This window comes from Pelobates fuscus, chromosome 1 (genome assembly GCF_036172605.1).
Source record: "Pelobates fuscus isolate aPelFus1 chromosome 1, aPelFus1.pri, whole genome shotgun sequence".
In the NCBI taxonomy this organism is placed as follows: Eukaryota; Metazoa; Chordata; class Amphibia; order Anura; family Pelobatidae; genus Pelobates; species Pelobates fuscus.
The window spans coordinates 409,953,923-409,969,412 of NC_086317.1; positions in this window are offsets into that span (position 1 = coordinate 409,953,923).

Here is a 15,490-nt window from a genome sequence, read left to right on the forward strand (position 1 = left end):
GGACCCATTCTCTTTAATATTTTTATTAGTGATATTGCAGAAGGTCTTGATGGTAAGGTATGTATTTTTGCTGATGATACCAAGATATGTGGGTTGATGTTCCAGGAGGGATAAGCCAAATGGCAAATGATTTAGGTAAACTAGAAAAATGACATTTTAAATGTGGATTAGTGCAAGATAATGCATCTTGGGCATAAAAACCCAAGGGCAGAGTATAGAATATTTGATACACTACTTATCTCAACATCTGAGGAAAGGGATTTAGGGTTGATTATTTCTGAGGACTTAAAGGTAGGCAGACAATGTAATAGAGCAGCAGGAAATGCTAGCAGAATGCTTGGTTGTATAGGGAGAGGTATTAGCAGTAGAAAGAGGGAAGGAAGTTCATTGTACAGAACACTGGTGCGACCTCACTTGGAGTATTGTACGCAGTACTGGAGACCGTATCTCCAGAAGGATATTGATACCCTAGAGAGAGTTCAGAGAAGGGCTACTAAACTGGTTCATGGATTGCAGGATAAAACTTACCAGGAAAGGTTAAAGGATCTTAACATGTATAGCTTAGAGCAGTGTTTCCCAACCCAGTCCTCAAGGCACACCTACCAGTCCAGGATTTAGGGGTGACCCAGTTGTGTCTAAGGTGTTTTTTCTTTTTTTTCTGAAAACACCTTAGACAAAACTGGGTAATCCTTAAATCCTGGACTGGTAGGTGTGCCTTGAGGGCTGGGTTGGGAAACACTGGCTTAGAGGAAAGATGAGACAAGGGGGAAAGGGCGGGGGGGGAGGGGGGCAGAAGCAGTCTTAAATTAGAGTGGCAAAGGTTTAAAAATAATTTCAGGAAGTATTACTTTTTACAGAGAGGGTAGTGGAATAGCCTTCCAGCTGAAGTGGTAGAGGTTAACACAGTGAGGAAGTTTAAGCATGCGTGGGATAGGCATAAAGCTATCCTAGACTTAAAGGGACACTGTAGGCACCCAGACTACTTCAGCTAATTGAGTGGTCTGGTTTCAATGTCCCTTAATCCTGCAGTGGTAATTATTGCAGTTTCTGAGAAACTGCAATGATTACCTTGCAGGATTACCTCATCCTCTACTGGCTGTCTACCAGAGAGCCACTAGAGGGACTTACGAAATTTAAAACAGAGCCTTTGATCAGTTATCGGATGCTGGACGTCCTCATCCTATGCATGAGGACCTCCAGTGTCTGATTTTTCCCCACGGGAATGCTTTCCTATGGGGAGATCTAAATGCTAGAACGGCAATTGCCGTGCATGCGCATTAGATCTTATCTGCCGACTGACAGTGGGGGAGGAGTGTGGCGGAGCCTGACCCAGCACAGAGGGACATTAGCACTGGATTTGGGTGAGTGACTAAAAGGGGATTTAACCACTTTAGCCGAGCAGGAGGTGGGGACGCAAGGGAGAGGGGGAAACAGCTTTATTTTCCTGCCACTATGGAATCCTTTTAAGATATGGTCAGGGACCAATTAAAGTATTTAGAAAATTGGGCAGACTAGATGGGCCAAACAGTTCTTATATGCTGTCACATTCTATGTTTCTATGACGTGGCATATTCAAGGTGAGGTCTTACCTTTTATAATAAGTCAAAACATATTTTTGTCCTGAGAATTAATAACCTGCTTTGATGCCAATTCCCACTTTATATTACTGTAGATTAATTTTAATGAACGTTCTAATCCACAATCAAGATCAAACAACATTCTACATTAAAACAAAAATTTATTTAAAATAGATTAAACATATAAAAAGCATACCAAACAAGTATTTGTAGAAATTCAATTTTGCAAAGCAGATTCATTTTAGTGGAATACAAAAACAGCCCATTTTGAAATTTTGAGGTTAAACCATTTACAGAAAATTTTCAACAAACAAGAAATGTTATACTTTTGGCAGCAGAAATCCAAAAAAAAAAAAAAAAAAATTAACAGCATTTCAATTTGAAAGAGTGATTAAACAAATGAAAATGTACATTATGAAAAATCCATGCAATTAGCTGGTTTTCATTCTAGCAGCATATTCAAAGTCTCTCAAATTTTACAAGTTGATAGAGGAAAAATAGAAAAGGAAATAGAGTAAAAGCATTTGGGCTTCCGGTCAATAAAATTTGATATAATTTTAAGATAAAAATTGAATTTACCTTTAGAACATGGACTGAAGAAGAAAATGACAACTTAAAGTCAATAACCATTTCATAAGGAATTGATTAAAACCCTTGGCAAATAAATACTATTAGCTGATACCAATTAGTGGCCTCTCTTCCCTCTTTTGCCACAAGGTTCTACCATTCAGCTTTCTAGCTGCCTCTTGATGAGAGATGACCAATTCTTTGTCCTCTATACAATTTTGCTCAGCACCACACACCTGGTTCCCCTTTGTAACTTCCTCTAAAGTTAATGTTTCAGAGTTCCCTGGTCCTCCTGTATATTTCAAATCAGTTTCATTTTTCTTGGGAGTGCCACATTCCGGTCTCATCGGCATGGCTACAATATCAACCCCTGAATCTAAACTGGTTACATTTTCAAGTTCTCCATTTGAAATTTGAGCACCATCTGAGAGTGGCCTGTTCCCAAATAACATTGGGAATGTTTTGGGCTGTAGAGCACAACCAGGATTTCTAAGTTTAACGCCATTGTCCCCACAGGATTGGTTTAACACAGATACACATGCCTTTCTTTGTAGAGTTCCAGGAACAGAAAATGATTCCTTGTAACCAGCATGGTGGCTTAGAATGGAGAGCCCAGCAGTGTTCCAAGTAAATGACTGGTCAGAAGAATTTTCACATAGAATTGTACTTCGATTCGCATCCCTAGGTAGACTTGATGCTCTGTGCTGCCCAGTACCTGAAGAGGCTACTTTTACTGGTGACTCCAAGGGTCCTAGCATTATATCCACGTCTACACCACTTTTCAAAGAGGAGCTTCGCCTTCCTAATTTCATGCTAAGCATGGAGCCTATTTCTAACATGCTACTGACTATAGAAGCTCTAGAAGACAACATACAGTGAAGGGATGAATATCTATCAGTAGCTGAATTTTCCTTTATTCCAGACAAGTTAGCCAGCTCAGAAGCCTCTGAGCATTCATCTTCATCACACAAGGCCACTATATGACTGTCAATTGACAAGCAAGAGGCCAACAGGTTTTCTTTTTCAAAAGGTTGATCCACCATTGAAGGTATTATGACCGATGTCTGAGGAGTCCTAGGGTCATTATGAATCATTTGTTTGGGGTCCATTGCATTTAGAGTAAAACTGGTCATGGAAGTTGCTTGATCTTTCATTGGTTTCTGGATCCTCATGGTGTATTTCCAGCTTGGAAATATAGAGCATTTATATCTGTAAAGAAGTCAAACATTCTTTTTATTAAATGTAACAGAAATTAATTAGTGTCAGATTTTTTTCCCTCCATAAAAAACACACTTCACTCATAACAAAACCATTCCAGAAGGTTTAGAACAGAAATCTGATAATGCCTTCTATACTTCAGATAACCAAGGCATTCTGAGAAGGGTTAATGACAAAGTCATGCTTTCAATGTAGTGAAGTTCCAAGCAGCAGGAGTAAGAAGCCAAGATCAGCACCTCACCTGTGTAAAACGGTTACTCAATCTTTATACATTGGCAATTTTTTCCACCTATTTCTTCAAAAGGCAGTCTATATTCATGAACAAAATACTGTGACAACATTTTGACTCTTACAGGACTTGACAAAGGCCTATGTAAGAGTTGAAATGCTGTCTCTGTATGATGTCCTTGAAAAAAAGCCAGTGCAAGGATTTCTGCCACCCCCTCATGTAACTCCCTCACTGACACACACACACTCACTGACAGTCAAACACTCACCTCCCTGGGGTCCAGTGTGGGGCAGCTCCTCACTTCTCCAGCGCGCCGTTTAGTATGCTGGGGCTGGAATGACGTCATATTCTGGCTCCCGGCATCACAGAGGGCGCGGGAGGGAGGAGTGAGAGGTTGTTAGAGCAGCCTCCCTCACTGTATGCCTGGCTGCTCCATCCCCTCTTCTCTGGTCACCAGCGTTTAGTGGCAGAGCAGGCACCTGCCATCAAGGTAAGCAGGTGCCTGCACTGCCTTACTATAGCACAGCATCGGGGGAGCCCTGAGGTGGCCAGATGGCCACCTCCTGTCCCCCCTGTGACAAGGCTCCTCTCGGCGCCCCCACCTCAATAGCCGCTTGCCCAGCAGTCCCAGACAAGGGGCGCCCACCCCCGAATGCCTAGTTCGCCTAGTGGTGGCTCCGGTCCTGAAGAAAAAAAAGCCACTTGAAGAAACCACTAGGTGTGCCTGGACATCTGTGTCATTTTCCACTTAAGTCTTCTCTGGTCACACAGTTGTAAAACCTAAGAAGGCCATGTTGATATGTTCATTCTCAATAGGTCCAGCTTGCAATTTTAGGGACGTGGAGAAAATTTAGAGATTCATGACATAAGTGCATGAAATGTGATCACTACGAAACCAACAAACTGAATCTGCTAATTGCTCTGCATTTTACTCATTGACAGAACTCAAATTTATTTGGGTTTGTCAATAACCTTTATATTTATTTTAACAAGGTCTATAAGGTTCACTTGTAGAAAGCAATGACCAAAAGGTAAAATCGCTAACTGTTGCATAAAAGAAAGGAACACTGATGCATTAAGAAAACACATTTGGATTCCTAACACTTTAGTGTTTCTGTCCCTTGGACTGGTGGTTCAATCTCTCCCCCCCCCCCCCCATTCCCAGCCCCCTTCAATTTGTGATGTGATTACAAATGTAATTTATAAAAAAAAAAAAAAGTTTTACTTTGCCTTTTCTCCATTGGAGCTGCTAACATCCCTTCTGCAGAGTCACATGGGAGGCATGGCCCCCTCTGCATTCACTCCAATGAGCATTGGGGACTTTATACACATGCACCGCAAACCCTGCATCAAAGTGAATTTTTTTACTAGGTTACTGCAGCAGGAAGCGCCTCATGTGCAACAGTCACTTCAGATGTGTTTAAAAAAACTGCAGTGTGTTGCATTGCAGGGTTAAAACTACAGGACCACCGAACCCAGGCCACTTCATCTCAGTGACTTTAGTGGTCCTTTCAAGCCAAATGCATCAAAAGAAGCTTAGTTCTTGTTCTGCGAGTAATCTGCCTCTGTGAAGTGTATCAATATACCAATAAATGCTGTCTCTTCTACTTAAGTTATTCTAACTCTGTTTACCTCCAGTAGCAGGCCAGCAGGGCAGACACAGCCAGGATAAGCAGCAGGATGCAAACTAGAACGGCCAGCAGGAAGGCAGTATGGTGTCCTGGATCCATACTTCTGATTGCAGATAGGCACCTGGCTGTAGACAAAGCGAGTTATATTTGGAATATTTCAGTGCCAACATTTGGAAAATAATCCATAAAAAAAAAGTGTAGAGTTATATAATGGTCTGACATTATCAATTGTAAATGGGTGCATGCTGTATTGGCTAGACAAGTTGCAGAGCCTCTGGGTTTTTCTGTAGGTCATTTAGTAAATATTAGTTTCCTTCTGAAGTACAATTCATATGATTTTTGATCGATCGGGTGATAAGTTGAATTCGCAGACTGAGTGGAAAGGTACCCAGGGGCTGAGGGGGGCGGATTGATGGTTAAGGTGCAGTCTTTAAATGTTGATTTTACTCACAGAACAAGTGAGCAATAGAGGGGGAAAAGGACAAGCAGAAAAACAAACAAACAAACAAAACAAAAAAAAACAAAACACAAATATATGTAGCAATGGATATTATTATTTACTGCTCCTTTTGTCCTCCTCCCATTGATCTGTGAACTAAATGGCAGGAAAATACTCTTATCAGTGTATTGGCAGACATGTACATTATATTATGTATATATTTTTCAGCCCATTTTTGCTTCCCTTTGGTCTGATGTGTTTCCAATCTGTTTTTTGGTACGGAAAGTCTAGTGAACCAAATTTTTATTTCTGGGTAAAGGTTCAGCCAAACAAAATGGTTCTTGAAAAGTTTAGCCCCCAAAGGTTACCTCAAGCACCGATCTCCAGGTCCCCCGGGGTGGCTTCTGAAAAGCAAGAGTGTCTCCTGGCACCATAACAACTTAATTTAGATGAAGTTGTTATTGTGACCGGAGTTCCCCTTAAACAAGACTTAAGGAAGTTAGTTTACACTTACTCTACAACAACAAAAAATCATTACATTTATCCACAGTTTTAATAATAGAACGTATGTGTCAATTATTAGTTTTTGAGTAAACTGGTTGTTGCGTGTATTTGCTCCAGAATCAACCTTACAATGTATGCTGTTCAGGTGAGTGCAGCCCTCTTGATTTCACATGTAATCATCAGTTTATGAACAAAGCGCGCACACACACTATATATTAAAAACAGCATTTATCATCTAGTGCAAAAATGCTATAGAAGCGAACAAGACAAAGTAGATTAGATGCTAGCATTTAGCACAGTACAAGTCCACCTTTCGTCATCGATAACCTTGCAATCCATACATGCACTTGGAAAACACATTAAACAGTTACAAATGACTATCTTGCCCAACAGATGTGAAAACAAAACAAACAAAAAAAATTACATTAGATGACTTGAACAAGGTGAGAACACTTTCAGCTTTATTTGCTCTGTGCAGCAAAATGCACTCTCTTTTCCTAGACACACATCCATTATTCATGCGGTCACACAGTAAATGAAAGTGTTACAATCAGGGTTATTCACTAAAGTGAGAATTATAGGCAAATCGAAAGCATAACGAACTGGGATATTTTTTTCCAGTTCACTTTGAATTCCTGGAGTAACCCTGAATGCAGAGTGTGGGATCCAGGGGTTATTACTTATTCAATAAAACACCTATGGGATCATTACTTAATAGATTTCCCTCCTGCAGCATTCTGGAACTGTATTTACAGCACCTTTCATGTACTGCCCTACAGCATATTAAATGGATACATGTCCAAGAAAACATGAAAAATCCAGGACTTTAAAATAAAACACACAGTAAGTTTATCAGCAAGTACCATATTTTATAGATTAATACCTCCCCCCCGGCCTAATTGCTTAAAGCTGAAGAGGTTACGCTGCTTGGCGTGTCCATTTAGTACTTTAGGAATACCAAATACAATTAAAGGCCTGGGCAATGACTAGAAAAAAAAAACCAAAAAACATTTCATGTCCATGCAGCCTCATGTTTGCTATAAAATATAGAATTTTTTCATAACGGAAGAGTTAAAACAGACTCTCTGCCTTTTAAAATTACCCCCAAAAAATAAAATAAAGTAAAACGTTAGAACTTACAGCAGATTACTTACATGCGATTCCGGAGTCAATTACTCAACGGAGCATCCACAACGAGTTATATGCAATAGTAGTTCGGATTAGATCATTGTATAGAATTCAGTTTAGCAAATAAATGAGATTTACAGCAGGAAATGTCAACCCAGGAAAAGGCCTAATGGGTTAATGCAGTATCTATGTACTAGAAACTCAGCATAAATTGAAGCCGTATTCTAAAGCAGTTACTCTGGATTAATATTTTGTTGTAAATGTTTACAGAAAATCACAAATGCACACAACGTAACACATCAAGTCAATACAGTTTACTGGGTGATGGCAAAATGCTAAGCTGTAGCACAATGCAAGTTAAATTACTATCATATAATTACCCAAAACAGTTACACAGCATTTACCTGAAAATAAAACTATAATAGCTAATTAACAATCATGGGAACATTAACTGAAACAGGCAACTACTTCAATCACCCTAATTTAATATAAGATATGTGTGCCACTAATTATTTTATAGATTTGGTCTGTATTGTATTTTCATTTTTTGGGCTGGGTTATATATCTGTGTGTAATAATAATGTAACTGGTGATACACTGCAAGGTAAGAGCTTCCCATACCTACCTGACTGTAATTAACAGCTCTGCCTTCTCAGTACCTTATTCTCATCCTTCACATACCTATTAATAGGGCAGAGTTTTATTACCTTAATGCACAGGTGGCTATTTCTTCAACACAGGTGGACAGGTCAGACAGTCACTGATTGAGACACTCTCAGAGGATTATTCACTGAGGTGAGAATTGTTTGGAATTCATAGAGAATTCAAATTTAAAGGGCACCTGTCATGCCCCAAACAACTTATGCTCTTTAGGGTGTGCATTCAATTCTAGCTATAGATTGTGCCAGCAGTTTTGTTAGAAAATGTGTAGATTAGTAGAAAAACCTATTTAAATATAGGTTTCTCTCCCAGCATGCAAAGGGAGAGCAGAGAAGACCTCCCACAGGAGATCCTTCTGCTTTCCTAAGTATAGCAACCACAGCACATGTGCTGTGGTTGCTAGGGAAACTCCTTATCCGGCACATCTAGCGGTCACTGGGGAGTACAGGAGCGGAGTGACACGATGGCATTCCTTTGTGATGCTGGCCACAAAGCCAGCATGCCAACATCACTGGGAAGTCTTGCCATGCTTGGGAATACGTTCCCAAGCAGGGCAAATCAAAGAATTTAGGAGGCGGAGCGGAGAATGGATTGGCAGTGCTGGAATGGATAAAAAGTGAGTAATTCTCTATATATTACATTGAATACACTATGTATCTTTGTGATATATGGTGTATCCAATGTATATGGGAGCAATTTCAAGTTAGTTAATTTTTTCACAACAGGTTCACTTTAAGACCAAGGTAGACAAACATAGAAATTTTCTTTGAGTCAATTATGCTTCCAGTTTGGCTACTTTGGTCTTAAATTTGAAATTCAATTGGTATTTCTGACAATTCTCATTATAGTCAATGACCATGTTCATTTTCTTTATGCAGAATTTAAATTCAACTTGCCGCAGTTAGCATGTTCTGCCCATCAATGTGTAAACCTAATATGTATCTAGGAATATGTGGTGCATCTGGCAACGATAAGTGCAGAAATCTGTGATGTCCGTCTCATCCAAAGCTGCCTTAAAGAATGCATTTTTTATAAACACCCCAAATAAAATCGGCATACTGATCATCTCCTCACCAATTCATTTTAAATTAAGATGAGGTCAATAAACTAACATGTTTTATCATTTTAACACACACCTGAGTAAAACTGTCCCTCTTGTCAATTGTCATTGTTGGATAGAATTCTCATAATTTCCTTTAAATACATAGATAAGAGTATATGTGTATATTCTGCAGTGGCATAATACGCAGTTGAGAGGTAGCAATTGAGGATCATACTCAGTTTAACAGGAGAAAATATGTGATTCTCGAGGCAACATTCAAGAAATTCTCAGTCTCAGGTAATGGAGCCACAGTGGGGACTGGGATATCCCCTGCACAGGAGGGGGTGGGGCGGAATGGGGCTGCAAGAGAGCAGCTGTCAGATGTGCCATCTGGACTCGCAGAACAGCTGCCTCCCCCCTCCTTCGGCGCTAATTTCGGTATACCAAGGTCCGTATGAAGTGAGCGGTACAAATCAGGCTTTAAAGATCACCCGTTGCCACAGTACACCTTTCAGTCAGGTCGGCAATGAGTAAATGTTGCTGAAGTGCACGATTTGTTCTTGAGTGCCAGAGCTACTATGAAACGCGCTCATCCATCTTGGGAGTCAAGCACCGCCCACCATGAATTCCTAATTTAAGGCCAAGGTAGCTGAGCTGGAAAAATGCTTTAAGCCAGCTGTACTCGAAGTGGCCTAAAATATGAAATTCACTTTGAGGGCACCTTGAATTCCTGACAATTCTCAGTTTAGCAAATTATTATTATTATTATGTTATATATATAGCGCCAACAAATTCCGTAACGCTTTACAGTGGGTCGACGAACAGACATGTAGTTGTAACCAGACAAGTTGGACACACAGGAACAGAGGGGTTGAGGGCCCTGCTCAATGAGCGTACATGCTACAGGGAGTGGGGTAAAGTGACACAAAAGGTAAGGATAGTATTAGACTAATAACAGTTGCAAGAGAGGAATCAGTCGGGAGCTATTAAGAGTTTAATTGATATGCTTTTATGAAGAAGTGGGTTTTTAATGATTTTTTTGAAAGAGTGGAGACTGGTTGAGCATCTAATGGAGGAGGGAAGTGAGTTCCAAAGGAACGGCGCAGCCCTCGAGAAGTCCCATCAGAGGTGGGAGTACGGACAGAAGATAGACGTAAGTCTTCAGCAGAGCGTAATGGCCAAGGCGGGACATACTTGTGTATTAGGGAGGATAGATAGGTGGGAGCAGCATTATGTAGAGATTTGAAAGCAAGAACCAGAATTTTTAATTGAGCCCTATATCTTACAGAAAGCCAATGTAGGGATTGCCAATAACCCCTGGCTTACTGAAATCAAGTCAATGCATCACAGAGCCACTCTGTCCCTATTGTTTCTTCTTTCTGTCCAGCTGTTTATCTTTTTTCTCTACAACCTATTGTATAGCTTTGTTAAAGGGACACTAAAGTCAACCATACTACTTCATCTCAATGTCATTTAAATCCTGCAATGTAAAACATTACAATTTTCTTAGAAACTACAATATTTATATTGCAGGATTAAATCCGCCTTTAGTTGTTGTCTTCCTGACAGCCACTAGAGGCACTTCTGATGCACAGGTTGAGTAAAACTTGGTCATATGGCATGGTAACTCATAGGAAAACACTGAATATATACTTTCCTATGGGCAAGCTTTCATGAGTGTGTGGCGCTCACCGCACATGCGCATCAAGTCCACAAGGAGCATTGGATTGGCCCATTGCTGGAAGAGGCCATGCCTCCTCCATGACATTGCAGGAGACACCACAGGAGCCTTGACACTGGAAAAAGGTAAGTAAAACTTTAATTTATACATTTTTACTGCACACGGAGGGAGGGACCTGAATATACGCTATAATACTCCATTTAGGTGTCATTTTGTCACTATTGTCATGCCATGTAGTGAAATAATACCTTGATTGTAGTTTGTTGATATTCACTGAACAAGGTTGACATGGGCTGTAAAGTTTCCAGCTCCACCAAGTTTCATGGTCTTGTATGACCTCTACATGCTGATGGGAAACCCATAGAATGCAAAATGCATGTGCTCCACACACACACCCTGTCACTCGCCCCCATACACACACCCTGTCACTCCCCCATACATGCACACTGTCACCTCCCCAACACCCTGTCACCCTCCCACACACACACTGTCACCCCCATACACACACTGACACCCCCTCCATACAATATCACCACCCCCAATCACTTTTAGCCCTCACACACTGTCACCACTTCACCTGGCTATATATATGCATACAAGCGTATCATTTTTTTGGGGGGGGGGGGGAGAGGGCTGGGCAGAGGGGGGGGGGGAGAGTGGATCTTGGGTGAGTTACCACACTTTTTTCCCCAGGACTTGACCCCTGATAGAGTCGATCAGACATGAGCAAGTAGGTTGAGAAAGCATCAAGCCATATAATTATATAAAGCTGATGAAGGACAAGTATGTATGTTCTACACATCACAGAGAAATATAACGTATACATTGAGTGATACTAGACTTTACAGACAAATTAGCGGTAGAAGCAGTAAAAGATGAATTTTATATTCCCTAAAGGATAACAGAAGACAGAAGCATTAGTTATAGAGCATTGCAGGATAACATAGAATGCAGACTCAGAACTGGTACTGTAAAAAACAATATATAGGTTAAACTGAATCTGTATTAAAGAATAGCATAGATCTGACATTGTATCAACACCGCACTTGCATAACATATGAGGCTCCTACAAAAATGTGAGTGAAAAATATTAGTTTGAAAATTAAAGGTACACTTTTGTTATACTAATCAGAGTGTGTGTATCTGTAAATGACTATCCATTAGTATCGACACTCCAAATCTATCAAACAGGGCTGGGGTGACAATTGGCAGCAACATAATTTGATCAGAGTACCTTCACAATGAAAACCAGAATGACAGAGCCACAAACCCTAAAAAAAACATGGTGCTCTGGCCTGCTGTTGGTCCTTGCATGGTTTAAAAGTCCAAAACTATTGTCTAATATTGCATTTATAATACATTAATATTTTGACTTACGTACTGTCAGACCCATCTTTCTAACTTTTACTACAGACAAATAAAGGAATCTACATACCTTTTACAGCAACACCATCACATCTATTCTTCCAATATAGTGGAAATTTCTATAAGATTTGTTGAGTAAAATAGTGTTTGATAAGCAAGTACACCAGAGGAAAATGGAAAGGGAGAATTGTTCACAGAACATAGACCGTTCTCTGTCTTTGAGGGTGAGTTAGAGAATCTTCTATTTTTTTCAAAGTATAATTTAACCCTTGAATGCCTATACAAGATGGCTAATTAGTACAAAGGCAGGTAATTTCAGATCCTGCATTATCAAAGGGTTACAACTCACTTAGCAATATAGGGGAGGGGTAAAGTGTAATTATGCCTGGAGGATTCTTGATCACCCAGATGGTCCATCTTAGGGTCATGTTACTTTTAATAGTGCCCCTTAACACAGTAAAAGGTGGGAGGGATCACGTCCATGTGATAAGGGATATAACATACAGTCTGTGAGGCAGAGATTTCAGGATTTGGTTTAGACTGTAATTGAAGATTATGCTAGCGTTAGTGTACTTATAATCTTAATTTTAGTAATGACAGGAGGCGAGTATTTTGCATTAACTCTCTTTACTAACTCACATAGCAGTAAAGAAAAAGGTGAAAACATTAACCAATCAAAAGAAAGTAGGAGGTATAGTATTCACAGTAATGAGGCTCCTCCCCCTCTTTCGAGAGCGACATCAAATACAATAATTTTTTTTTAAAAAGAACAGATAAAGTCTTGCAACATGCACCAACGGGTGACTTTTCAAATACGAAGTCCTAGGGTGATCCAAACATGCACCAACAGATGACTTGTCCAATTGCGAAGTCCTGGTTTCTGAAGGAAGGTCCAAACATGTCCATCCTGAGTGTAAGCTGTAATGTCTTGAAGTTATGCTGAAAGAGAGTGTGGAAAAGGTTAGGAACCGGTCTGGCAACTGTTTGCAGTAATGTAATAAACCCAGCACAAACTCTAACGAAATGTACCTAGTCTAAGTATGACAAATAACAGTAACGAAGCTGTAGTTAAATAAGGTACACGTATTATATATAGCAGGTAGTACACGTCTTATATATACCAGGTAGAAAAATATGAAGGAAAATATAGAGTATAGGTATACTTACATGAGATTTCATCCCTCGAGGGTGCGGAGGGTGGGAAAATACTCGCCTCCTGTCATTACTAAAATTAAGATTATAAGTACACTAACGCTAGCATAATCTTCAATTTTACCACATGACAGGAGGCTTCATATTTTGCATTTTTAACGCTGATGAAGGAGAGACGTGGCTGCCCCCGAGTTTGGGCGGAAATAGAAGGTCCGAAAGGTCGCTTCGCGTGACCAATCCGCGGCTCGTAGGATGTCTGTCAGTGATGCTCCCGCGGAGAAAGCCGACGAGGCCGCCGCTCCGCGAACGGAGTGGGCACCGAAGGTGTCTTCCACACCTGCTAGAGACAGGATCCAGCGAACCCATCTGGCAAGGGTGGTAGTAGAGACGGGAACGTGAGGTCTAACATAAGACACCAATAGTTGTCCCGAAGATGAAACCCGAAGGAGGGAAGTGACCTGAACATAACGACGCAGAGCAGAGACCACGCAAAGCAGCGGTTCGGTAGGAAAAAAGGGGTAGAAATCCGACGATGAGTCCGATTTAGTACGACGAGACACTTGGAAGGTAACTCCCTCTGGGGAGACCGAAAAGGCGTCGATGTCGAAAGCCCGCACGTCCGAAACTCTGCGGAACGATACCAGACAAAGTAGGAGTGTTAGTTTGGCCGACAGTTGTCGGAGTGAGAGTCTGTCGTTATCTGGCCAGTCTCGCAGAAACTGTAGGACGACTTCCACGTCCCATAACCGAGTGTACTTGGGTCTGGGGGGCCTTTGAAGTCTGATGCCCCTGAGGAGGCGGCATACCAGAGGGTGTTTCCCGACGGGTGAACCCAGGACCGGAACGTGAGCCGCTGAGATCGCGGAGCGCACGACGTTGAGGGATCGGTAAGACCTGCCCGCGGAGTATAGGTGGGAGAGAAAATTCAAGATGGCCGTTACAGGTGCCGTAAAGGGATCAAAGTTCCGTTCACTGCACCAAGTGGACCAGGAATTCCATGCTGCGAGATAGCATCGTCTGGTTCCTGGTGCCCACGAATCCCATAAGAGGTCTCTAGCTGTCTGCGATAAGTCCTCGGTCTGCCAGGCACCCCTGAAAGAGTCCAGGCTACTAGAGAGAGGCGGTCTTCCAGAATGAGAGGATGGGGGTTCCCTCTCGGGTCTGTGAGGAGTGTCCGGTAGGACGGTATGAGGAGAGGGTCCCTGTAGGATGAAGCTAGAAGGTCCGGGAACCATGGTTGGCTCGGCCATAGGGGAGTGATGAGGAGCAGAGACCCGCGTTGCGTCTTTAAGTATTGTATCGTCCTTGCCACCATGGCAAATGGGGGAAAGGCGTAAGCGCCCCTGGGTGGCCATGGTTGGAGAAAGGCGTCTACTGCTTTGCTCTCCGGATCTGGTAGCCAGCTGAAGTACTCGTCCGTCTGCCTGTTGTTCCGAGATGCGAAGAGGTCCAGGTGGAGGGGGCCTCTCCTGACCGAGAGGCGATGGAAGATTGTAGGGTCCAGTCTCCAGTCGCTGCTGTCCCGCCAATGGCGAGAGAACCAGTCCGCTGTCAGGTTCGTTTCGCCCGGGAGATATTCTGCCATGAGGGAGATTTTCCGGGGAAGGCAAAACTCGAATATTTCTTTCGTAATCTCTGAGAGGAGTCTGGACCGGGCCCCTCCTAGTCTGTTGATGTAACGGACCGCTGACACATTGTCCATCCGGAGGAGGATGCAGCAGTTGGTCCGGTTTCTCGCTAGGCTGCGAATTGCAAACGACCCCGCTAGAAGTTCTAGGCAGTTGATGTGGAGTTTGAGTTCTTGGGAAGTCCAAGTGCCTCCCGTCGAACTGCCTTCGCAGGTGGCGCCCCATCCCCAGAGGCTGGCGTCTGATTCCAGGACCATGTCGGGCGTGTTCCCGAAGATGGCTCGGCCATTCCACGCTTCCATGCTGTCCAGCCACCATCCCAGTTCTTCTTTGACTTCCTCCGTCACCGGAACCGTTTGGTCGTACGAAGGGTTCTGGCGGAGAAAGGAAGCCTTCAAGCGTTGCATCGCTCTGTAGTGGAGTGGACCCGGGAATATCGCCTGGATGGATGCGGATAGCAAGCCCACGATCCGAGCCAGGTTGCGGAGTGGAATGGAGTGGCTGCGAATGGCTCTGCGTATTTCCTTCTTGATGGCTGTGATCTTTGAGGTTGGGAGTCGTAGAGTGCTGGTCTTGGAATCTATCTCGAAGCCCAGGAATTGTATCTTCTGGGCTGGGGATACTTCCGATTTTTGAAAGTTCACCACGAAACCTAGGGACGTGAGGAGT